The sequence below is a fragment of the Labrus bergylta genome, chromosome 8, assembly GCF_963930695.1.
Source record: "Labrus bergylta chromosome 8, fLabBer1.1, whole genome shotgun sequence".
NCBI classification, from domain to species: Eukaryota; Metazoa; Chordata; class Actinopteri; order Labriformes; family Labridae; genus Labrus; species Labrus bergylta.
In genome coordinates, this window is record NC_089202.1 from 19,099,578 (window position 1) to 19,125,869 (window position 26,292).

Genomic DNA, 26,292 nt, shown 5'->3' on the forward strand with positions numbered 1-26,292 from the left:
ACTTTCTGCCTCTTCTGAAACACAAAGATGGCTGCAGCTCTGACTCTCCTCCTCATTGGCTGTCTGCTGCAAGGTGAGACGCTCACTTATATTTGTCAAAGAAATTAGCTACTAATGTGTTCTGCTTTCTTTTAACGATGTAGAGATTTGGTGTTAAATTTACAACTTTCATGTAAAAAATAACTGTGAAAATGATGAATCCTGAGTTTTATGTGAAGACTATTTTATCTTTGAAAGCATACTGATAAGATTTTGAGAAACAGAGCCATCAATAAATTGTATCATGACTTCATTTATTTATTTGTTGGTTTATTTAACAGAGACACGTGCAATGAACATTGCTTCATATAAATACAAAGTAGATAACATGCAGTCAGGTTTCTAGCCACGGCTCATTTGAAACCTCTATGATTGATCTCAATGATTTTAGTAATATAGTCATTATAAACTCAACATGAATAAGGATTGTATTGTAAATGTATAATTGTAATAAGGATTTGTTTCTTGTGTTTCAGGTGCCCTGTGTGGACAGTTTAAGGTCTTTATACCACAGACTATAGAGGTTCTGAAGGGATCCTGTGTGACAATCCCCTGCTCCTTTGACGTAGAGGATCAACATAATGTAAACTTAGATAACACTTGTAAAGCATTATGGAAAGAAAGTACTAATGGACCTGTTGTGTTTGATAGCAGTAATCCACAACAGAAAGGACAATTGATTGGTGACCTAATAAAAAAAGACTGCACCACAACCCTGAATGACATGCAACCTCAAAACAACAAAGTGCATTTTTTTAGATTGGAATGTGACAATAGACTGAAATATAATTTTGATGGCGTGAAAATTTCAGTCAAAGGTAGGTTTCAAATTAAACTAATTTACAGTTCAGTTATGTAGTAGTTCTCTGACCTTATCATTGATTACTTTAAAATAAAGATAAATCAAACCTTTGATAGTAGAGAGAAATGACTGCTTATACATGTTTATGTATCTTCTGAACAGATGATCCACTCAGACCGACTCTGACTCCGCCCACACTGAAGGTGAAAGAGGGAACCTCAGTGAGTTTGAACTGCTCTGCTCCAGCTCCCTGTCTGTCTCTTCCTCCAAATCTGACATGGAGCCCCGGCCTGGGTGAAGGTCAGGAGACCCTGCAGGAGAATGAGAACAAAACTAAAGTCAAGCTCTCTGTGCTGAACTTCAACACATCACACCTCCATCACAGACAGGAAATCTCCTGTACTGCTGTCTACAGAAAACAAGATGGCAGCACTGAGTCATCTGTGAACACCAGTTTAACAGCTGACATTACATGTGAGTATGTGTGTCTTGTGAATAAAATGATTACATAAAATACATGCTTCTTCTTCTTTGTTTGTTGTTTTGTAATCATTTAGCAAACAGTTACGAGCATGGCCGTCACCTGGGGTGTGCATACTGCCATGTGTGATTACCTTTTTTTCTCTCCACTCAGATGTTTGATTGTAGATGTATTCATTGTATGAACAGGGCCCCTGTTGTTTAGCCTCTACATAAATGATCTAATAAATGAATGATATTAGGTCAGACATCCTAATGTACGCTGATGATACTATCATTTTTGAACATGCAACAACAAACCAGCAAGCTGCACGTAAACTAACAGCAGTGATGACTAATGTCACACAGTGGTTTAATAACTCCTGTCAATACTTAAACATAAAGAAAACAATCTGCATGTTTTTCACAAAGAGGTCAACAGATCATTTCACACTCAGTGTTTTCATCACAGGGTTAAAGGTCACAGTTGTGTCTGATTATAAATGAATGTAACACTGGACTTTAATCTCCCATTTCAAAAACAAATTAAGAATGCAGTGAGGTTCACAAATGACAAACAGTTTGTAAATGCAGACTGAACAGTTTATATATTTGTGGATTTCTATTAGTCTACGTTTACAAAACTATAAATATTTGTGTGTGAATCAGAAATACATTTGTGAATCTTATTTTTTTATTTGTGGATTTGTTTTACATTTATATAGAATGAAATATATTTGTGTGTGCATTGAAATACATTTATGAATCATTCTGTGTGCATTTGTGAATATTGAGACTGATCTAACTCCATAACAGCTGTCCTCCACAGCTCATTGATGGGGTTTATTTACACGAGCTTCATGTTCTTGTGTTGTCGTCAGATGTTGTAAGTGCTTAAGGAGTTTTGAAGTCCTGTTTTTTGCAGTATAAAGAGTCCTGGTACTGGGACACAATTTACATTTGACAGTGTCGACAAAACTTAAGTAATGGGAATCTTTCCAGCCACTAAATGTAAACTTCCATCTTTCAAGCTAGCCAGCGTTGCCAGGTATGTGTGACAACAAATGACAAAACAAGCCCAATGGCACAAAAAAAACTACCCTCGGCGGCACCTAAAAAAAAGCCCAAATCCGCACATCTGGCAACCATGAAGCTCGCTACCTTCCTGCTTGTCTGAGGTGCGCAACAAAATTAATCTGGGTTTTGTTTTATAAATCTGAAGTGGGGTAATAACAACAACAGTAATGTAGTAACAAGTCATTTTTTGTGTGGGTAACTGTAATATTATTACTGAATTTCATTAGTAATTCGTTACACTTCTCGTTACTTGTAAAAGTAATATCATTACTGTAACGCGTTACTAGTGATACGTTACAGCCCAACACTGGTCCTACTAGCTGTTTCTATTGATGTTTAGCAGGGCTTGTTTAGGATAAAGGCATAACATTCTCTATCCCTCATCACAAATAAACTACATTTTCAAAAAATACAACTTTATTTTTTTTCTTTTCAGATTCACCCAAAGGGACCACAGTGTCAGTCAGTCCCTCTGGTCCAGTGCAAGAAGACACAAATGTGACACTGACTTGCAGTGCTAATGCAAACCCAGCTGTAAAGAACTACACCTGGTACAGAGCTGATGGAGGCCAGGAGACTTTCATGGGGACTGGACGTGTTTTAAACATCAAAGCTTCGAGGGAGAGAGGACCTTTTTTCTGCCGTGCAGCAAATGAAGAGGGAAGTGGAAGATCGAACAACACACAGATGGATGTTCAGTGTAGGTATCGTCTGAAACATTTGCATAAATGCAGGTAGGTCAGGCTTCTTTTGTGCAGCGTTTTACAAATGAGGAATGTAAATAATCTTTGTTAATAAGCTTCGAGAAAGAGAGGCCCGTTTTTCTGCAAGGCTGAAAATAAACTGGGAAGTTTTCAATCAAACACAAGACAAATAGATGTACATTGTAGGTGTCATTCATCAGTTACATTTTTCAAAATGTATGAAAGTCTCTTTGTTTATCTTTAATTTCCTTTGATTGAAAACTTCAAATCCATAAAATCTTTCTTTTGTAGAGGATTAACTTTGTTGTAAATAAAGAGAGAAAAGAGTTATAGATAATGGATGGATGGATAATTTACATAGATAAAGTATTTAGTGCCTTTCTTTTAGGGTGGTGGGAGATCACTTTGGGTAATCCACCCTGAACGACCTGAATGGTAGGGGAAACACTGTGTTATATATGAGGTTCTATAATTAAATTAGAGACGAGCAAATGTTAACTTTACCCCCAAAAAGGTCTGCTTAGTAAGAATGTGCATATCAAGTAAAATTACAATCATTCAAATGAAATTGCTTGCGAGAGCAATATTGTATCCTGAGAGGACAAAACCATGATTTGAGCGCAAAAAGAAAAATCCCCTCGCGAGCGAGCAGGAGAGAGCACTGTAGTTACACGCTCAGGGTGAGATTTTGCTCGTGCTCAAAGCATGGTTTTCTCCTTGCAGGATACAATATTGCTCGTGCGAGCAGATGAATTCTGCATGAGAATGCTGTGCAAACGCTTGCAAAAATAATATGCGTGTGGCTGTTTGAGTTGCACAGATCTCATGTGCGCGCACAATTTTATTGGCTGGGATAAAACGCCATAGGTTGGGGATGGGGATGTGACATAGAAGAGCGTAGTGCTGTTCCATAAGTGGAATTGTTTTCAACTGAGAGCTGAGTGAATGCGGCCTCAAGAAACGTATGAAGCTGAGAGCTGAAAACACTGAACTACATTGGTTTTGTATTGAAAATAGGCGCTGCCAGCGTTAAAAGCGCCCTCTGTGGACACAGGCCCAGAATGAAAACCAATTGACATGGAGGAAACTGAATTTTTCTTTGCCTCATTCACTTCATTCACACGCACAGCTGGTCAACTTTTATTTTTTTATTTTTATAGCCATAAGCCTTCTCTTTTCCTTTTGCAAATTTGATACAGCATGGCTTTACTTGACTCTCTACTTGTCTCTCTTCCCTACATCCATTACAGATGCTCCACAGATCATGTCCTCATCTGATTGCACCAAAACTGCTAACCAGGTTAACTGTTCCTGTGAGTCTACGGGAAATCCTCCTCCCACTTTACAATGGAGTTTGGATGAATCACTGGTCAATCGTTCAGAAGAGTTTGCAATCAGTTATGAGCATCGAAATGGTACAGGCGTGAGCTTCATCACCATGAGTCAAGCCCAAAGGAAGGATCACTTCACTGTGCTTTGTCGCAGCTCAAACTCTCTGGGATCTGTTGCTCAGCGATTTATTTTCTACAGCCTTCCAACATCTGCAGACAGTCAAGGTTTGTCTCTGAACTGAGTATAACTTTTATTGGTAAGCGGCACATTTCACAATTTGTTCTCATAATTATTAAGTATTAACAAGAAAGCTTTATGAATGGGTAAGTAGTGAAGAAAATGTCCTCTGGAGAGCTTAAATATGTGAAAAATGAGTTATTATTACATTATGTCTGAATTTACTAAAATAATAATCTCGTTTGAAGTGGAGCTTCAACCATAATCCCATATTGTCCTTTGTATGTTTCAGTGATTTTGCCAGTCTTCATCGCCACCATTGTCGTCTTCCTGGTGCTAGTATGTGCTCTACTCTTTGTTATCAGGTAGGGTAACAGCAAATCAAACCAAACCGTACAGAATACCACTATGCAAAATATTTAAAAACCTCCTACTGGGATTTTTATTTTCTTTATTTGAGTGAAGATACAGATTCTGTGTGGTGTTCCTCTGGTCTTTAACATTTTAAGTATTTTTTTGGATTATGAGCAGACCAAGTCTTATCCAGGTCTGGGCCAGCTGATTGCACGTTCAGCTGGCGGCTTCACTGCTGTCACTTCTGCAAGCGCGCTAGCTACACTCAAATTGTACACTTGCACACAGATTTTAGCGCAGGTTTTCTCTACTAAAACACACGTTTGGTAAAACGGTTTTAAAATCATCATATCCTAACAAAAGCCGAGCTAAAATCAGCATTCAAAGAAAAAAAATCACCAGAAAAGTTGAGTGACAGCAGGGCATGACGAAAACTGAACGGAGAAAAGTTTCAGCCACAGTGGCAGACAGCTGGAGGAGCTGGATCACGCTGCAGCTAAATTTCCCCTTAAAGTTAAAGACTAGATCCTGGTAAAGATAAAAGTTATTCACAAAGCATCTTAGCTCTTAAGAGAGCTCCGAAAGTAAAGATCTAAGGAGGAAGAGTTTCTCACAGAGAAGAAAGAAGGAGAGAAAGGTGATCAGAAGAATTCCAGCTCTATCACAGTCTCATATTAATATCAGATTAAGTAGACTCTTACAGTTACCAGCATGGTGAATAAACAGGAGCATATAAATATGAGAAAAATACAAAATATTTTTATTTTCTATAATTAGAGCTCAATTAATTAAATAAAAGTCGTAATTGACTTTTGCATCACAATGGTTCAAGAGTAAATTGGTGACTGTTATTCTTCGATCAAAAGTAAAGTTCCTGGGCCAGTGATTACAATGGTTGGGTGATATTTTTTTTATACATTGGAGATTCAGTTTTATAGGCTACATTTATAAACTTTAATACGATAAATATCGAATCATATCGAATATCGACATTAGTCAAAAAAAATATTGTGATATCAAATTTAGGCCATATCGCCCAGCACTACTCTCAGCCGAGACTGTTGTTTGTAGGATGGAGAATGAATACAGACACACAGACTCCTTCACAGACTTTCACATGTGTATGACCACTTACCTCCTCTGTAAACATTATGCTGGTAAATATCCAGTGTTTCGTGGCCGATGATGATGCTCGCAAGGGAGAGCGAGCAACAGGTTACTGGTGCAGTTCGCCTGACGGCCATGCGGTGTCACTACTAACGCAGTATTTTTGAAAAGTTACATATAGCCCCTTTAACCTGCATGGAGGACCAAAGGCTGGTAGTGCTAGCACTGTGAATGCTAGCCACATTTGGCACAACATTATGATATAATTTTTTCTGCAGACGCTGTGATCCTGTGTTTCGAGAGCTGTGAGACATCTTAAAACAACTCAATTTAGTTTTCTGAATTTTTTTCTCAACTTTAAACTACCAGTGGGAACAACAAAACTGTTTACAGTATATTCATGTAGGTTTATACTATGCTGTTTTTTTCAGGGCTCAGAGGACTCAACACAACCTGCTTAAGAGTCAGGGGTCAGGTGATGCCAGCACAGTTGCCATGAGCCAACTTCTACCAAGTGGAGAAGGAAACGAGGTACTTTATCTTGGAATCCAGCAGTTTTCTACTTAATGTGACTTACATAAGCACAACAACCAACCAACATTTTATTTTCAATTGTAGGAACCCAACAAAACAGGTGAGGACATTTATGTCAACACCTATGAGCTGAAGAAACCAGGTGTCACCCAACCTGCAACTACCTCTGAGCCAATCAGCACCAACTTACCAAGCTCAAGCAGAAACAACACAGAAGACGCCAGCACAAGTTCAGAGAAGAAAAACGAGGAAAGCAAAGATGTGATTTACACTAGTGTGACTAGGAGGAGCAAAGGGAAGAAGGAGGGAGGAAGCTCTGGGGACACAAATCAGTCAGGTCGCTCCTATCTGGAGGAGAAGCGCTTAGAGGGAGCATTGAATTTTGTGAGCAATGCAGTAGAGATGTTAAATCTATATGACGAAGTGAAGCCTAGAAATGTGAGGAAGGACTCTGAATGTGAATATGCTCGGGTTAAATTTAGAGAAAAGAGTGTGATGCAGACATAGATTACAGTTCAGTCAGGACCACTTTGTCAAGAAAATGTACTTTATTGCAATTATTTATATTCGGCGGTATGGCTCTGTTTTTGGATCTCCCTGACCTTCCACGTTCTTAAGTTGAATGCGTAAGGCAGGAGCAGCACACATCCCTGCCCTTCCTGTGCATACAAGGAAAGCTTTAGGCAGAGATAAGCAGCAAAGCCAAACAGAGCAGACATCAATGACATGCATGACATTGATTGATGCAAGTCATTGCAGCATAAAAGGAGGAGCTGGGGTGGAGGAGGGCTGCAAATGTGGCTCGCAGAGGGAGCAGCAAAGAGTAGGAAGGCTAGAGCAGTTTAAATAAGCGGCATAAGAACTTTTGGCCAATAGAATGCTTTGAAGTAAATCAGCTGGCCATCAGCTGATGAGGCTTGTGTGAGATCAGCTGTTACCAAAACTCTGGCATGATAGTAGAGCGTGACTCCATTCCCTGCCTGAACTAACGCTACGCTAAATTTCTATTGCTGATTTAAGAACTTTTGATATTGTTTTGCTCTCTTGAATGTATATTTTCTTTTTTCTTGTTTATTTTCCATTAAAACATTTTTAAAAAAATTTAAAAAAACTTAAGCAAAAGAAAAGTTGAAACTAGGGCTGGGTGATATGGCCTTGAAAAAAAATCTAAGATGTTTTTTCCACACCGAACTTGATTGACGATTTTAACTTGATTTTCATTTAAAATGTGCCTCTGTTTTGTGCTCACAGTTTGGTTAATTCTTTGCATTGAGACCAAGGACAACTAGTCATTCTTCATCACCCTGCAGGTTATGGGTCTGCAGTAGTTGCTGCAAATTCACTGAGGATGAAATGCCTTCAGCGTTGACACAACTTGTAAAAAAAATAATAACTGCAGCTATCCAGCACAAGAGAACTGAAGTCACTATGTTTCTTCGTTTCAGGTTCAGGAAGGGAATCAACACAATGTTCTATATGTCAACCAAATCAAGTGAAGCTTTTGAAAGCCCCTTAGCAACATCTTTCAGCTATCTTCAAATTGTGTGTCTTTATACCATTGCCAAAACTACCACATAGCATATAACACAAGTGTAACAGGAAATAGAAAAGCAAACTAACATTCTGCCAGGTACAAAGCCTTGTTAAAAAAGTTAGAATTTAGAGTGCCTTAATGTTTATGTTCTTTAAGCTAGTGACAGGTTTTGTTTATTAATGAATAAAATTATTCAAATTTCCACTTTTTTTTAACCAACAATAACAAAACAAAAAGTTAATTCGGGGTCTCAGTTGTTAATTTTGTGTGAACTTAGAATAGATGTTACTAAGGAAATGAGTAATGAGGAGCTTGTGTAAATAAATGAATAAATGTCCCAGTAACAAAGGTTTGACTCGAGTCTGATCTGTTTGATGCAAGTCATCGCTTCTTTTTCACTCTAGATTCCTCTTTCTATCTTTGGCTGTTACTTTACAATATACGCATTTACTGCGCAAAAATAAAAAATAAAAGAGTAACGTATGTGACCATTGATATTTATGATGCACAAAGACTCACAATACTATGGCTCCCAAATATATACTCATTTATTTGCTATAAGTACATGAAATAAAATTGTTTTGAGCCTGACAGGGAAAATCTAGAGACTTTTTCGACCCAGCACCTAAATAACTGATGTGCATGTTCGCTGACTTTTTCAGCATTGATATTTACTCATATACTGATGCCTAAGGCATGTCTTATATGAGAGAGCTCTTAGTTTTTTATGCTATTTGACTAAGTAGCATGGATATTTTATAGCCTCTTTTGTGAACTAAGGGTACATCGAATTTAAAGTTTCACGGGTCAGATTGTCACAGATCGTTTTGCAGAATGGCCGATGAATCACAATACATCTTCTGCATCTTAACAACATATCATATTCTCATATTTCATCACTTTACCCACATTGCTACAATTTTCATTATGATAATTCAAAGGCAAGTCAAGTTTGCACGTTTAAAAACAGCCTCAACTAACCAATGTGCTTTACTTACAAGGCGTAAAAACAACAGCAGCTTCAAAGAAAGACAATAATAATAAACATGTATAAGCAGTCATTTCTCTCTACTATCAAAGGTTTGACTTATCTTTATTTTAAAGTAATCAATAATAAGGTCAGAGAAGTACTACATGACTGAACTATAAATAAGTTTAATTTGAAACCTACCTTTGACTGAAATTTTCACGCCAGCAAAATTATATTTCAGACTATTGTCACATTCCAATCTAAAGTAATACACTTTGTTGTTTTGAGGTTGCATGTCATTCAGGGTTGTGGTGCAGTCTTTTTTTGTTAGGTCAACGATCAATTGTCCTTTCTGTTGTGGATTACTGCTATCAAACACAACAGGTCCCCTATAATAATCTTTCCATAATGCTTTACATGTGTTATCTAAGTTCACATTATATTGATCCTCTACGTCAAAGGAGCAGGGGATTGTCACACAGGATCCCTTCAGAACCTCTATAGTCTTTGGTATAATGCTCTCAAACTGTCCACACAGGGCACCTGAAACACAAGAAACAAATCCTTATTACAATTATACATTAACAATACAATCCTTATTCATATTGAGTTTATAATGACTATATTACTAAAATCATTGACAGGGATAGAGGTTTCAAATGAGCTGTGGCTAGAAACCTGATTGCATGTTATCTACTTTGTATTTATATGAAGCAATGTTCATTGCACGTGTCTCTGTTAAATAAACAAACAAATAAATAAATAAAGTCATGATACAATTTATTGTTGGCTCTGTTTCTAAAAACTTTAAGAGTCACAGATAAAACAGTCTTCATGTAAAACTCAGAGGATTCATCATTTTCACAGTTATTTTTTACATTAAAGTTGTAAATTTAACACCAAATCTCTACATTATGATATCTTTAAAAGAAAGCAGAACACATTAGTAGCTAATTTCTTTGACAAATATAAGTGAGCGTCTCACCTTGCAGCAGACAGCCAATGAGGAGGAGAGTCAGAGCTGCAGCCATCTTTGTGTTTCAGAAGAGGCAGAAAGTCTGGAGAGAATACATGTAGATTTACAGTTTAGTGTATTTCGCTCCAAATAAACTTAGATTTCATTTTGAGGCTGTTGTTGAATGTGATCTTTGCAGAAGTTGCAGATGGAGAAATATCTTGAAATGCTTAAATCTTCATCAATGTGGAAAAGGTTGGATCCAGAGTTTAGTTAACTAAACTGATCCCAACAAAACTAAAAGACTTCAAGGTGTGCAGCTTCTCATTTTAAGGTTTAAATTGAAATATTTCTGCATTTCATTCAATTCATGTAAAGATGCTCATTATTAAAACATAGAAGATGAAATGATAATAAAATAAAAAAACAAGAAGTTTGACTGCCTGCCTCAAAGAAAAGAGACAAAATTGAAAAATATATAAATATTTTGTCTGAGTTCATTTTGTTTACAACCTCTTTAAGGAAACTATTTGATCAGTAATAACGCCCAGAAGAAAAACTGCATGAGAGCTTTAAAATGTTCAAAACTTGATCAGAGTGAATGTTTTTTTTTCTTTCCCCTGTAACAAAGTTTGTTTGATCAACTTCAGAAAAAATGCACTTCTTAAAAAGTAACCTTTATGATATTAAACATGTTGATTTGTTATATCTCCTGAAAAAGTATGAAGTTATTTAAAAGTTTTACAAAAGTTTTTGTCAGGTCTTTTTGAGCAGAGAGGTGAAGGATGTTTAGAGAAGTGAAGTTCCTCATCATTTGGCCACCTTCATAAACAGCATTCAAAATTTGTCTTGAAAATGAAGAAGTCAAAACAAAGTGAACATTCATGTTCACATGAAATGTTCAGTACATTTCATGGGAATAGTTTTCATACAGGGTCACATCCTTCTTTACATTTTATTTACTATTGATAACAAACATCTCTCTGCACCAATTATTTCTATCTTTAGACCTTGAATAAAACATTGACATCATGGGGATGTCAGCATTTGATTAAAATGCAAAAACCAATGAAAAGCCTGTACTGTCAAAAGAATGTTTATAATTCATTTTAATGCAATAACATCTTGATGTGTTTCAATATTTACAACCCATCAGTTTGACTAGAATGTTACTTTTTCAGATCCACATACAGGAGGTGAGAACTTATAAAAAACATTGTTGTCAAAGCTTCTGCCTAATCATGAAGCAATGAAATAAGCAGGCTACTCTATAAATTACTTTTTAATCACAACACAATTATCAATCAATTATCAGTTATGACAAAAAGTACTTTCATTCTCACTCAAAGTCAGTCAACTCATTTCTTTCCAGGTGAAACTGAATGATATCCAGCTATTTGATTATTTCAGGATAGTCTACTATGTAAGATAAAACCCAGGAGTTTGGTTTCATGCATCATGATATTTGTCTGACACTCAGAACTAATTATGTTTTATCCCTTTAAGCCAAACCCTCAGTCTATATTATGTTAAATTGAGCAAAATGGACTGCAACCAAACTGGACAGACACAGATTGCAACGGATAATCAGGACTGCAGAAAAAATATCATTGGTGTCAACCTGCCCCCTATCAGGAAACGAGCAGGTGGAAGTACTACAAACTCTTCCCCTCTGATACGGATCACTGTACACCAAAACAACAACAGTTTGTTCCCCCAGGCTGTCATTCTGATGAATGCTAAACAGTCACACGTGCCTAAAACTTGAATTTTATTTTAATATCTTTTGTTTTTTCTGTGGTTGTCTGGTGATGGAAATGTGGCAAGAGTTGGTGGTGGTAATAACTAATGATGTAAAATAAGAACAGACAGCACACCCCAGGAAATACACAACTTATTACTCTTGTAAATAGGTAAGACACACAGACTCGAAAACTGATGAGGCAGAGACGTGGTTTCAAAAGAATTTAAGGAATTTATTTGAATGAATCAATGTAAAAAACAAGGTGGACCAAAGCTTTGGGGAAGGAACAGCAAATCACACAGCAATCCTCAACAACTTTTGGTGTAGTCCATTTGTGTCCCAGTGCTCTTAAACTCACATGCAAACAAGTGGAGGGCCCTCACCCTGGGTGATTAGCCTCCCAACTAAGTGGCTGAAAGAAAAGCAGGCTTTTAGCAACCTAAAATGAAAACAGCTATTAATAAAAAAAAACAATCAATGCTTCAACTTCTAAAGTTCAAACTGAGCCACCTACTCACCACTACAGGGTTTCAGTCAGGACTGATCTGGGGGGTGAGGAGCCATGGGCAAACTAGTCAAGCTGCAGCAACAACCAAACAAGGAGGTCATTTAAACATTCAAACCAGCAAGCTGTACATCAAAACAAGGTTGTACATACCAGCAGCAACAGCAAAGGCACATGCCAGGCAGGAGCAGGAGGCCTGTACCTGACATCCAGGTGCCTTAAATAAGCTTAACTGACTAGTGAGTGGGACAGGTGAGAGGCTGCATTCAAGACCTCAGTGTTGTGTTGTCTACCACAAGAACATGCGTCGTTTTGAAGAGATGGAAAATTAAATGAAGTTTGTTCAATGGTGGTCGATACTTTCTTTAGCTTTTCCTTTCTGGCCCGCACGCCGGTCACATGACTAAAGCTATACATATTTTTTTCTCTATACGTCTCAATACGATTTTTTCGCAGATGATTTATTACAGAAAACACTTCTTGAGGAAATTAAGAGACAGTGCCAATACATAGTTTGTCCAGCAGGGGGAGTGTTACTTTGACAGTTTAAAAAAACTCTCAGCAGTCTGCAGCACAAGAAGCAGAGCAGCTCAGCTGATCTAATCTGAAATCTGAAATGTTGCGGTGCGGCCCGATGCTCTCAGAGCAGATTGGGGAGGTTAAGATTGGATCTTTACATCACTCACACAACAAAATAGTCCACCAGATAATCACTTCTGATCAGCCTCGAATCAGAAACGCCCATGCGGTTGACGGTAAGGCAGAATCGGACTTCAAATCAGCCCGATTATCCTGCAGTCTGAGCCAGGCTGTTCAGATGTGTCATTTTTAGATCTCAGCTAAGAAAACGATGTGACAAGTATGAGACACAGTCCAAGTTCTTTAAATCATCTTGTGGTGTCTCATTCAAAGATCTGAGTTTAAAAAAAAGTGAGACAAGTGTGAGATCTCAGGTGACTAAGTAAGTAAAGTTTATTTATATAGCAGCTTTCAAGAACAGACGTCACAAAGTGCTTCACAATAAAGGATTGAGCAGAGACATTATTAACAGACAATTACATAAAATCAAATATAGACGGATCAAACCAGTCTGAACAGGTGGGTCTTTAACTGCTTTTTAAAAGTGTCCACAGAGGAACAACCAGCAGACCCTGGTCAGAGGACTTCAGGGACCTGCTGGTGTTATATGGCCTCAGTGTGTAAAGACATGAGGACAGATGTGACATGAGAGCCAAGAATCTTCAATTTCTCGACAGTCCATCACAAAATCGTTTGACTTTGTTGCCTTGAGCTCTGCCTGAGAAAGTCTTTGTAGAAACCTTGAAACTTTCACTCTGTTCTCTGTTTTGCATCTATTTTTAGAATCAGCAGATTCCAGGTTCAAAGCCCGGTCTGAACACAAAGAACACAACATCTTTTTAGCTTTGAATACATCTTACATATTTTTATACACTTTTATTTAGTTTGACCTGGAAGAGTTAGCCGACCTTGAGTGAGAATGAAAGTATTTTTTTTTCACAATTGTGTTGTTGTGATTAAAAAAGTAATTTATAGAGTAGCCTGCTTATTTCATTGCTTCATGATTAGGCAGAAGCTTTGACAAATGTTTTTTATAAGTTGTTACCTCCTGTATGTGGATCTCAGATACTAACATTGTAGTCAAACTGATGGGTTGTAAATATTAGAAAACATCAAGATGTTTTTGCATTAAAATGAATTCTAAACATTCTTTTGACAGTACAGGCTTTTCATTGGTTTTTGCATTTTAATCAAATGCTGACATCCCCATGACGACGATGTTTTTTTAAGGTCTAAAGATAGAAATCATTTGCACAGAGACAGATGTTGGCATGAACGGTGAGGAGTGACACCATGACAACAATTTACATAAAAAGTACTGATAATTTAATGTTAACAGGAATGTTCACTTTTTTGACTTCCTCATTTACAAGTCAACTTTTGCACGCTGTTTGGAAAGGCGGCCAAATGATAAGCAACTTCACTTCTCTAAACATCCTTCATCTCTCTGCTCAAAAAGACCTGACAAAAACTTAGATTTACAGTATATCACTTTAAAATCATTTTTAAATAAATTATCATATTTAAATATCATACAGGCTATTTGTTAATACGGTAAGTGCATTTTTTTCTGAAGTTGATCAAACAAACTTTGTTACAGGGGAAACAAAACATTCACTATGATCAAGTTTTGAACATTTTAAAGCTCTCATGCAGTTTTGCTTCTGGGCAATATTGTAAATTATCAAATAGTTTTCTTAAAGAGGTTGTAAACAAAATGAACTCAGACAAAATATTTTTATATTTTACTGTTTTGTCTCTTTTCCTTGAGGCAGGCAGTCAAACTTCCTGTTTTTTGTTTTATTATCATTTCATCATTAAGACTTCAATTTCAGCGGAAGAGGTTGTAAACAAAATGAACTCAAGAAAAAACACATAATATTTGTCTCTTTTCTTTGAGGCAGGCAGTCAAACTTCCTGTTTTTTATTTTATTATCATTTCATCATCTACGTTTTAATAATGAGCTACTTTACATGAATTGAATGAAATGCAGAAAGATTTAAATTTAAACCTTAAAATGAGAAGCTACACACCTTGAAGTCTTTTAGTTTTGTTGGGATGAGTTTAAGTAACTAAACTCTGGATCCAACCTTTTCCTCAAAAGGAAATTACTCCTAAAATCAAAGTTTATTTGGAGCGAAATACACTAAAGTGTAAATCTACATGTATTCTCTCCAGACTTTCTGCCTCTATATTTGTAACAGTGGAAGAAAAATCAATAAAAAACAGAGATAACCATACAATTTACACAAAAGTATGTGAAACAAATGAGGCAAAAAATGTGTGCAATGAGCTAAAATGTGTTCTGCTTTCTTGTAACCATATCAGAATGTAGAGATTTGGTGTTAAATTTACAACTTTAATGTATAAAAAAAGCTGTGTGAAAATGATGAATCCTCTGAGTTTTACATGAAGACTTTTTTATTTACTATTTATTATCATTAGACTTAAAGAAACAAAGAAACAGTGATACTATACAAATATAGACACTATAAACTCAATATGAATAAGGATTGTATTGTAAATGTATAATTGTAATAAGGATTTGTTTCTTGTGTTTCAGGCGCACTGTGTGGACAGTTTGAGATCGGTGACCTAAGAAAAAAAGACTGCACCACAACCCTGAATGACATGCAACCTCAAAACAGCAAAGTGTATTATTTTAGATTAGATTGTGATGGTGTCAAATATTATTTTCCTCAACAAATTGAAATTTCAGTTAAAGGTAGGTTTCAGACATCCTAATGTACGCTGATGATACTATCATTTTTGAACATGCAACAACAAACCAGCAAGCTGCACGTAAACTAACAGCAGTGATGACTAATGTCACACAGTGGTTTAATAACTCCTGTCAATACTTAAACATAAAGAAAACAATCTGCATGTTTTTCACAAAGAGGTCAACAGATCATTTCACACTCAGTGTTTTCATCACAGGGATAAAGGTCACAGTTGTATCTGATTATAAATGAATGTAACACTGGACTTTGATCTCCCATTTCAAAAACAAATTAAGATGGTGACAACCATAGTAAAGTTCATATTTACATATTTCCACCAAATGTTTATCCGCTGAGGAAGCAACACTGTATTGTAGGTCTACACTGTAATGAGAGGTGGGAATCACCAGAGGCCCTTCGATACGATATTATAACGATGCTTGAGTCACGATACGATATTATTGCGATTTTAAACATTTTGCGACAAGCTGAGAATTGTGATATTTTGAATATCATTTTTTTAACTGCATATTATGTACACAAAATTAAACTAAATCAAGAAGTGTTTTGTCAAATAAGGAAAAATTCTCAATCTTTTCTTCACTCTCTCACAGTCTCACTTCTGTCTGTTCATTTCTACACAATGGGAGTCGAGCCCACAGACTGACCAACACTGTGATGAAAGTAAAAGGCTGCATGTACCTAACAATCTGAACTGATGGTGTTTCAGTCTGATCAAACTTTACTGAACACAAACATGTACGGACGACTGAACAACTGCAGTAATTTTTAACAATGCAACTTGTTCAAAATGAATTGTGCAACCCCTCAGCAATTAAAAAAACAAAACACACATATTTGCATATTTACAGTGCTACTAGCTGTTTCTGTTGATGTTTAGCAGGGCTTGTTCAGAATAAAGGCATAACTCTCTTCTCTATCCCTCATCACAAATAAACTACTTATTCTAAACAGTCAGACAGTTTGGTGGAAGCAAACTTAACTTAACTTGTGAAATTTTGCTGAGAAAGCTTATATTTTATTCGTCGAGATAAGAAGTTTATTCACTGTTCTCTTTTCACCACAGTGTCAGTCAGTCCCTCTGGTCCAGTGCAAGAAGACAAAAGTGTGACACTGACTTGCAGTGCTAATGCAAACCCAGCTGTAAAGAACTACACCTGGTACAGAGCTGATGGAGGCCAGGAGACTTTCATGGGGTGATACAAAACAGTACTCACACAGAGCAATGATGAACTTTCCCACATTATGGTCTTTCTCTCAAACACAGACTTGCCCCTTCCTACATCACAGATTTACTAATACCCTATGAGCCTAGCTGCTGCTTACGTTCCTTAGGTAGTAGCGTCCTCACATTTCCCACAGCCAACCTTGTCACTAAAGTTGGCAGGGCATTTTCTTCATATTCTTCCTGCTGTTGTCTCTCCCCTCTGTGTGCTTTGTATGTATGTGTATCTTTGTCTATGACTACTTTTGAACACAGTACTCCAGACTAGTTTATGTTTGTGTAGCATGTTCATTAGACAGAGTGCAAAACTGAATTTCCCCTCATGGGATTAATAAAGGATAAATGTATTTAATTTAAATTAATTTAATTTAATTAATTTAATATGATCCATAAGCATTTCACACTGAGGCGTTTAATTTATTAAATTGATGTCATTAAATGATGTCATTAAATGTCAACACTGAAACCAATGAAAAGCCTGTACTTCCTTATCATGAAGCAATGAAATAAGCAGGCTACTCTATAGAATACATTTCTAATAACACAATTATTAATATCTTATCAATTACCATAAAAACCTGAGGTATAAGACGCACACCCTTTTTTTAGATCCAAAAAGTTGGTTGCATCTATACACTGGTGCAACCAATATACCAGTATAAAATGTTGACACACGCGGTGTCATTACTGCGGTTGCAGCAGCCATCATCACACACTGCGCGCGACCTGACGATTAATAATACATCCCCATTCTTTCTGTATCCAGATGTGATTGCATGCTGTGCTGGGTGAGAAGGTGACACAAACCACAGCTTTTCTCCCTCACGAGGTCATAATCCTGCATGCACAGAAAACAGTGGTATATTGTTTCATAAATAAACCTTGTTGAGTGCTCTTTTGATTGAAATAATTCTATATTAAAGTCAAAAAGTGACCAGCGGAGTCGTGCAGAGAGCTTGCAATTTCAACTACCGTACTGTAACTAGTAGGAGTGCAAACTCCAAAAAGTGAAAACAGACTGAACTAAAAGAGCGACACAGCTGAACACAAACTGCACGTTGTAGACTTCACTGAACACAATAGAAATGATCAGGCCGGAAAACTTTTTTTCTCTCTCAGAGACCTTCAAAAACATGCCACTTATATTCTGGATTTTATAGTATGACAAAAAGTATTTTCATTCTTACTCAAAGTCAGCAATTTTTTTCACTTTCTGAATTTACTTTTTGACTTGCTGTATTTGTTGCTTTTGAGCTTTTACAGATGAAATGATCTGGGAAATACATCAGCTCCTGAAGCTAATTTCAAACATGCCAATTGTAGTGATCGATAGAACTCAACAGTGATCCCTCACTTTTATGGCGGCTCTGGTTCTGAAAGTACATTTCTCCATTCAAATCGTTGATTGACATTTGAGAAATTCCTTTTGTAAAAATGTTTTTAGTCCTGGAACCAAACCAACTGTTGTTCCACTGTAGGAGGATATCTGTCATACACCACAGGATAATACATCTTATTGTATTGATACCAGGTGACCCAGACATGAGCTTTTGTCTGACATGGTACCACAGCACAGCTCCCCTCCACTGCAGTCACTGTTTTAGGTACAGTGATGTTCCAGCTTCTCACCTGCTGCAGCACAGAGAAGCCTTTGTGTGGGGGAGAGGAGGAAGAGGAAGGGAGGGTGAATAGGTCAGCAAAGTTGACAACAAATGTTTATTGTTCAGTGAAGTAAGGCTGATGACAAAGAAAAGTATGTGTCATGCAACAGGAAATGAACAACAGTGAAAGCTGCTTTTGAAAGCAGAGTTTAATGTACAGCCATTTGTCATACAAAGTAACATTATGAGAGCTGTCACTCACACTCGTTTCCTTTGGTGAGGTTATGTTTCAGAATAAAAACATCTAAAAACACTCTTATTATTCGGGACAATGACCAATTCGAAGTCTGTCTAGCAAGCCAGTCTTTCTGTTAAACATACTGTCTGATCATATTAACCGTTTGGTAGCCATAGGTAAAGATGTTGAGAGAAATGTGTGCTAGCTGAAGGTAACTTCATACAGCTTTCTGGTTCATTATTATCTCAGGCAACATTAAAGTGACAGCACATGTGACAGTGTCAACACATGTAATAAGGTAGGCCAGAGGGAATATAAACTTAATGAGAATCAGCAGGAGCAAAACATCAGGTTCATATATTGATATGTTACATATTTTATGATAGAAGATATTTGACAATATTGTCGTACTTGATGACTGCATTATGTTCTCTCAGACTCTGCTCTGAGAGCTACTTGCATATTGACTGCCCTTCACATCACCCCTTAGTAGAACATGGTAAGCCCTGTTCTGCAAATTCATCCCATTTATAAAAAGGGACTCAAGGTTGGGAGCACAGGTTTTTCATGTTTCACTGAAGCTTTATCAAAAAGTTAAAACAGAACATAGATATCGACAAGCAATTGTGTTTTTCTTATTGTTTGCACTGCTTCTTTAGAAGGTCTGAATGCTGAAATCTTCTGTAAATTCACAATTTAAAGCTGATTTTTTTTTTTTTTAAATCTTCCCGGGGGGGCTTGCCCCCGGACCCCCCTAGGAGGTTTGGATCCATGTCACCTTTTTCATCCCTGATGAGTTTGCACCCCTGTCAACAGTCAGATGGCAGAAACATAGAAACAGCAAAATCCCCCTAAACTCAAACTGAAAAACTATGACGGAGGATTATGGCCACGTTAAAGAAAATGAAAAATCTCAATTTACGAGAATAATGACGTTATTTCAGTCTATATCAGAAGAGCAGCAGCCTGTTAAAATTACAAACGTTGAGCATCTTTCTATATTTTAGTAAAGGTTTCACTTGTTTCACAGGTTTCAAGGAAATAGGCTACTTCCTTGTGTAGTCAGTAAAAAACAGTTAGTTCAAGAGAAGTTTTCACTTCAACTTGCAAGGACTTTATTCATCTGCAAAATGATCAGTGAACAGGACACAAACTGGCTCTGCCCATGAGACACTTTAACAAGGCAGACAAGTGCAGATAACAAACACAAATATAAAATAGTTGTGTTGGGGCTTTACTTATGCAGATATGAAACTACACATGCTTTTGGCACATCATCATTATCACATTGTCATAAAATATCAGGACCCTGAAAAGATACTGAAAGAAACTGTGGCTTTTCTGAAGAAAGAACCACACTGACTTGGAGGAAGTTGTGTCTGCAGAGGAGCAGACTTTAACAGTTCTCCTTTCATCATTTTCACACAGGCTGGTCTCGAACTCGTTAGTTATACTTTCCATCCACAGAGCACTTTGTTGGATGCAACAGTGGAAATTCGTAAATTTCCTACTTTATTCTTGAAAATTTGGCCCTAATCGTGGCCCTAATCCTCCGTCGTTAAAGAGAAACTTGTTAGGCTGAACAATTATAGTCTCAAGATCTGTCGTAAATAGGCGACCTCCAAACCCACAACCTTATTTTGTTAAAATGTATTTTCCCATTTTAACTTTTTGTCTTGGTTATTATCTGTTCTTCTGAGGTTAAGTTGAGTGTCTTGACTTTTTAGCTGTGAGATTTATTTAAAGAATGACTTAATATATATAATAATAATAATAATAATAATGCATTTTATTTTTAAGCGCTTTTAAAAACTCAAAGACACTTTACAATGGTTAAAACATAAAGAATAGCACAGAAGGACAGACTAACGGACATTGCAGTATTACAAACAAATCATAAAGATAACAACAATAAAGATAACAACATAAAGGTAAATTACAGAAAACAGAAAATACATCACAATTATACATTAAAAGCTTGTTTAAAGAGGTGAGTTTTGATAAGTGATTTGAAAGTAGGAGGGTCGGTGCAGTGTTGAATGTGTGCGGGGAGTGAGTTCCAGAGGGAGGGGGCAGCTATGGAGAAGGCTCTGTCCCCCCAGGTTCGGTGCTTGGTTCTAAGAGGGGGAGATAGGAGGTTGGCTTTTGAAGAACGGAGGCTGCGTGCAGGAGTGTGAGGGTGAAGGAGAACCGTGAGGTAGGAGGGGGCCTGGTGGTTAAGGGCTTTATGTGTGAGGAGAAGGATTTTGAATTGGACACGGTAAGGGACAGGGAGCCAGTGGAGATTTTGCAGGACAGGGGTGATGTGTTCGCGTATTCGGGTGTGGGTGAGGAGGCGTGCAGCAGAATTTTGGATGTATTGAAGTTTATTAAGGACTTTGGATGATGTGCCGTAAAGGATGCTGTTGCAATAGTCAAGTCTGGATGTGATGAATGCATGGATTAGAATTTCAGCAGCAGAAAATGAGAGTAGTGGACGAAGGCGGGCTATATTTTTGAGGTGAAAGAAGGCGGTTCTTGTGAGCTACGTGACATGGTGGTCAAAGGAGAGCTGGCTGTCAAAGATGACTCCAAGATTGCGGATATGAGGGGAGGGGGAGAGAGTGGAGTTGTCTATTGTGAAGGAGAAGTTGTGTATGGAATTGGTGAGGGATTTAGGGCCGATAATTATTATGTCCGATTTTGCGTAGTTAAGAGAGAGGAAATTGGTGTGCATCCATGTTTTTATTTCACTGAGGTAGTTCGTTAGGGTAGAGCGGGTTTCAGTGGTGATTGAATTGGTGGAGATGTAGAGCTGAATGTCATCGGCATAACAGTGGAAATGGAGACCATGCTGGCGGATAATGTTACCAAGGGGGAGCAAGTATATGATGAACAGGAGGGGACCAAGCACCGAACCCTGGGGGACGCCTTGGGACAAAGGAGCTATGGAGGAGGAGCAGTTATTGATGTTGATAAACTGTTATCTGTCGGTGAGGTAGGATTTCAACCAGGAAAGAGGAGTGCCAGTGATGTTGAGTGCATATAATATGCACATGGTCTGTAGATGGATGGAAAATGTATAAATATGGTGTCTCAACTACCGCTGAATCCCTGTGCAGAGTCTCAGTGAAAAGTAGGCAGCATTTAAGTTGTACCTGCTGTACAAATAGGAAGATATTACAGACCTTTATGGTATATTTTAATATAATTTTTGCTGAGTTTCACACAGAAAGAGCTCATAAAGTGTTGCTGTTTAATTGTGTATCGTTTCGTTGTTTCAAACACTGCTTCGTCCTTTCTCTGTTCCCTCCACCCCGTCTGCGCTAATGCAGGGATCAGCTGGTGGCTGTGTGTGACAACAATCAGTAGCTTCACTAGGTAACGTTACAGCCTGCTGTAGTCTGTTGCTGTAAACTGAGCCAAACTATGATAGCGAGTAGGCCTGCGTGACATGACTAAAAGTGTTATCACAATAAAAAATGTCATACAGTCGATATCGATAATTGTCATTCATTATTTCTTTCAAATTTAAAGGCTGATTTTGGCTCCTGAGTTAAAGTTGAAAAAACAAGTTGGTTAATTATGGTTTAATTATTCAGAACATGAGAAACTATAATTAAATATTTCACCATTATAAGCACAGTGCACGTAACGCTCAAGGAACATTAGCGCTCCCCACTTCCCAGTGGTTGGTGGTGTAATCACACGATTAAATCTGTCAAACTTTTATCGAACATTTTTCATATTTATTGACAAAAATTATATTGCAATAATTATCATTTAGTTTTATCGCCCAGGCCCAGTCCAGACTGAACTGTAAGCTATGTCTGCATCTCATAATCTAGTCTCAAAATTTAACCTGGGCATATTCACATTCAGAGTCCTTTTTTATATTTCTAGGCTTCACTTCGTCATATAGATTTACCATCTCTACTGCATTGCTCACAAAATTCAATCCTCCCTCTAAGCGCTTCTCCTCCAGATAGGAGCGACCTGACTGATTTGTGTCCCCAGAGCTTCCTCCCTCCTTCTCGCCTTTGCTCCTCCAAGTCACACTAGTGTAAATCACATCTTTGCTTTCCTCGTTTTTCTTCTCTGAACTTGTACTGGCATCTTCTGTGTTGTTTTGGCTTGAGCTTGGTAAGTTGGTGCTGATTGGCTCAGAGGTAGTTGCAGGTTGGGTGACACCTGGTTTCTTCAGCTCAGTGGTGTTAGCATAAATGCCCTCATTTGTTTTGTTGGGTTCCTACAAATCAAAAGGAAATGTTGGTTGTAAGGTTATTCTGCTTATTAAAGTGACACTAAGTAGAAAACTGCTGGATTCCAAGATAAAGTACCTCATCTCCTTTTCCACTTGGTAGATGTTGGCTCATAGCAACTGTGCTGGCGTTACCTGACCCCTGACTCTTAAGCAGGTTGTGTTGAGTCCTCTGAGCCCTGAAAAAACCAGCAGAGTATAAACCTACAAGAATATACTGACAATATCTTTCTTTTTCCCTAGTCTAAAGTTGAGAAAAAACTCAGGGAACAGTCCATATTTAGTTATTTTAACACTGGTAACAGATCACAGGATCACATCGTCTGCAGTCGATGTCAACATGTTGTGCCGAGTGTGGCGAGCATTAGCAGTACTAGCATTAGCAGTACTAGCATTAGCAGTACTAGCACTGCCAGCCTTTGGTCCTCCTTGCAGGTTTACTTCCACATGTCTGTGCTTTTTATGCATTGCTCTGGTCAAGATATGCCACTTTAACACGAGACAGCCTACATACAACTTTTACTCCATTTTCTAGATCAAAATACAGTCAAACCTCTTTGCGCTATGACATGCCACTTGTCTACTATGCTGGTTTACATCTAGGTAGTAGAGCATTAGTGCCTGTCTATAGCTTTGGCTGGTGGCGGGCAGCATTTCATCATCAACATTCTTATGTGTGCATGTGCAAAGGTCACAGTACAGGACATATTCTGTCAAGAAGGGGAAATATTCATGATTACTTCATGCCATAACTTTTTTGTTGCAACATACTGGAGCAAAACTCGCAGGTTTTCCATTCAGACTTCGCTACAGCTGCCTGCAAATATGGGGCTTATTGAGAAGCTGCAAACTGTATCACAGCACACCAATCAGTAAAGAACAGTAAAACACCACATAATGAACCACCTGTGGGCATCGTCTCTTCAGAGTAAGGTTATCAACATTTTTTTTCATAATTTGATACTTTCGACCTGTTTTAAAACAATACTTTTCCAAATCGCCTTTATTCTAATGATCGATAGTACCCAAAAGTACACAAAGCTTTAAATAACTACATATCTTCAGTCATATTTAATCCCAAAGTTGCTTTGAGCAAAAAAGAGAGTAAGAGATCAGCGGTACATCTGAAATTCACAGATCAGCAAATACTGATGTTTCTCCAGTCCTTTAGGTGTCTCATAAAGCTGCATATTCATGTTTATTTGTCCAGACGCAGAGCAGAGGACACTATAAATAACACAAATAAATTGGCAACATTTTCGATCCACAACATTTGATTGAAATTGTGGGCCTCAATTGAAAAATATTAATTACCTGGATAAGACTTTGCTCATAATACCAAAAAATATTAAACATTTCAAAGATTTTAAATTGAAGACCAGAGGAACACCACATAGAATCAGTATCTTCACTCAAATAAAGAATATAAAAGTCCAAGTTGGAGGTTTTTAAACATTTTGCATAGTGGTATTCTGTACGGTTTGGCTTGATTTGCTGTTACCCTACCTGATAACAAAGAGTAGAGCACATACTAGCACCAGGAAGACGACAATGGTGGCGATGAAGACTGGCAAAATCACTGAAAAATACAAAGGACAATAAGGGATTATGGTTCAAGCTCTTATTCAGAAGAGATTATTATTTGAATAAATTCGGACATCACGTATTAATTATTCATTTTGTAAATTGTTAAATCAGGACATATTAAAGCTTTCAAGAGGAATTTATGTTCACTACTTACCCATTCATAAAGCTTTCTTGTTAATACTTAGTAATTATGAGAACAAATGGTGAAATGTGCCGCTTACCAATAAGTTATACTCAGTTCAGAGACAAACCTTGACTGTCTGCAGATGTTGGAAGGCTGTAGAAAATAAATCGCTGAGCAACAGATCCCAGAGAGTTTGAGCTGCGACAAAGCACAGTGAAGTGATCCTTCCTTTGGGCTTGACTCATGGTGATGAAGCTCACGCCTGTACCATTTCGATGCTCATAACTGACTGCAAACTCTTCTGAGTGATTGACAGCTAACCCATCCAAACTCCATTGTAAAGTGGGAGGAGGATTTCCCGTAGACTCACAGGAACAGTTGACCTGGTTAGCAGTTTTGGTGCAATCAGATGAGGACATGATCTGTGGAGCATCTGTAATGGATGTAGGGAAGAGAGACAAGTAGAGAGTCAAGTAAAGCCATGCTGTATCAAATTTGAAAAAGTAAAAGATAAGGCTTATGGCTGTAAAAAAAAAGATTCAATTTCCTCCATGTCAATCGGTTTTCATTCTGGGCCTGTGTCCACAGAGGGCGCTTTTAACGCTGGCAGCGCCTATTTTCAATACAAAACCAATGTAGTTCAGTGTTTTCAGCACTCATAAGTTTCTTGAGGCCGCATTCACTCAGCTCTCAGTTGAAAACAATTCCACTTATGGAACAGCACTACGCTCTTCTATGTCACATCTCCATAACCAACCAATGGCATTTTATCCCAGCCAATAAAATTGCGTGCGGACGAGATCCATGCGCGAATTTAAAGGAGCTGTGCGTGCAACTCAAACAGCCACGCATGCATATTATTTTTGTGAGCACTTGCACAGCATTCACTTGCAGAATTTATCTGCTCACGCGAGCAATATTGTAACCTGCAAGGAGAAAACCATGCTTTGAGCACGCGCAAAATCTCACCCTGAGCGTGTAACTACAGTGCTCTCTCCTTTTCGCGCTCAAAGCATGGTTTTGTCCTCTCAGGATACAATATTGCTCGCGCAAGCAATTTCATTTGAATGATTGTAATTTTACTTGATGTGCACATTCTTACTAAGCAGACCTTTTTGGGGATAAAGTTAACATTTGCTTGTCTCTAATTTAATTATAGAACCTCATATATAACACAGTGTTTCCCCTACCATTCAGGTCGTTCAGGGTGGATTACCCAAAGTGATCTCCCACCACCCTAAAAGAAAGGCACTAAATACTCTCCCTTTATTTACAACAAAGTTAATCCTCTATAAAAGAAAGATTTTATGGATTTGAAGTTTCCAATCAAAGCAAATTAAAGATAAACAAAGAGATTTTCATACATTTTTTAAAATGTAACTGATGAATGACACTTACAATGTACATCTATTTGTCTTGTGTTTGATTGAAAACTTCCCAGTTTATTTTCAGCCTTGCAGAAAAAAGGTCCTCTCTCCCTAGAAGCTTTGATGTTTAAAACACGTCCAGTCCCCATGAAAGTCTCCTGGCCTCCATCAGCTCTGTACCAGGTGTAGTTCTTTACAGCTGGGTTTGCATTAGCACTGCAAGTCAGTGTCACATTTGTGTCTTCTTGCACTGGACCAGAGGGACTGACTGACACTGTGGTCCCTTTGGGTGA

General features: G+C 37.7%; 2 long non-coding RNA genes across 2 annotated transcripts; both read left to right on the top strand.

Annotated features, from left to right (window-relative positions):
• LOC136179896 (uncharacterized) lies at window positions 1-1,309 on the top strand. The gene is made up of 3 exons (XR_010666819.1): window positions 1-73; window positions 516-857; window positions 1,004-1,309. It is a non-coding gene; the product is annotated as an uncharacterized lncRNA (long non-coding RNA).
• A 5,210-nt stretch (window positions 1,310-6,519) lies between these two features.
• LOC114920065 (uncharacterized) lies at window positions 6,520-8,467 on the top strand. Its single transcript, XR_003808385.2, has 2 exons — window positions 6,520-6,582; window positions 6,670-8,467. It is a non-coding gene; the product is annotated as an uncharacterized lncRNA (long non-coding RNA).
• Window positions 8,468-26,292: the final 17,825 nt, after the last annotated feature.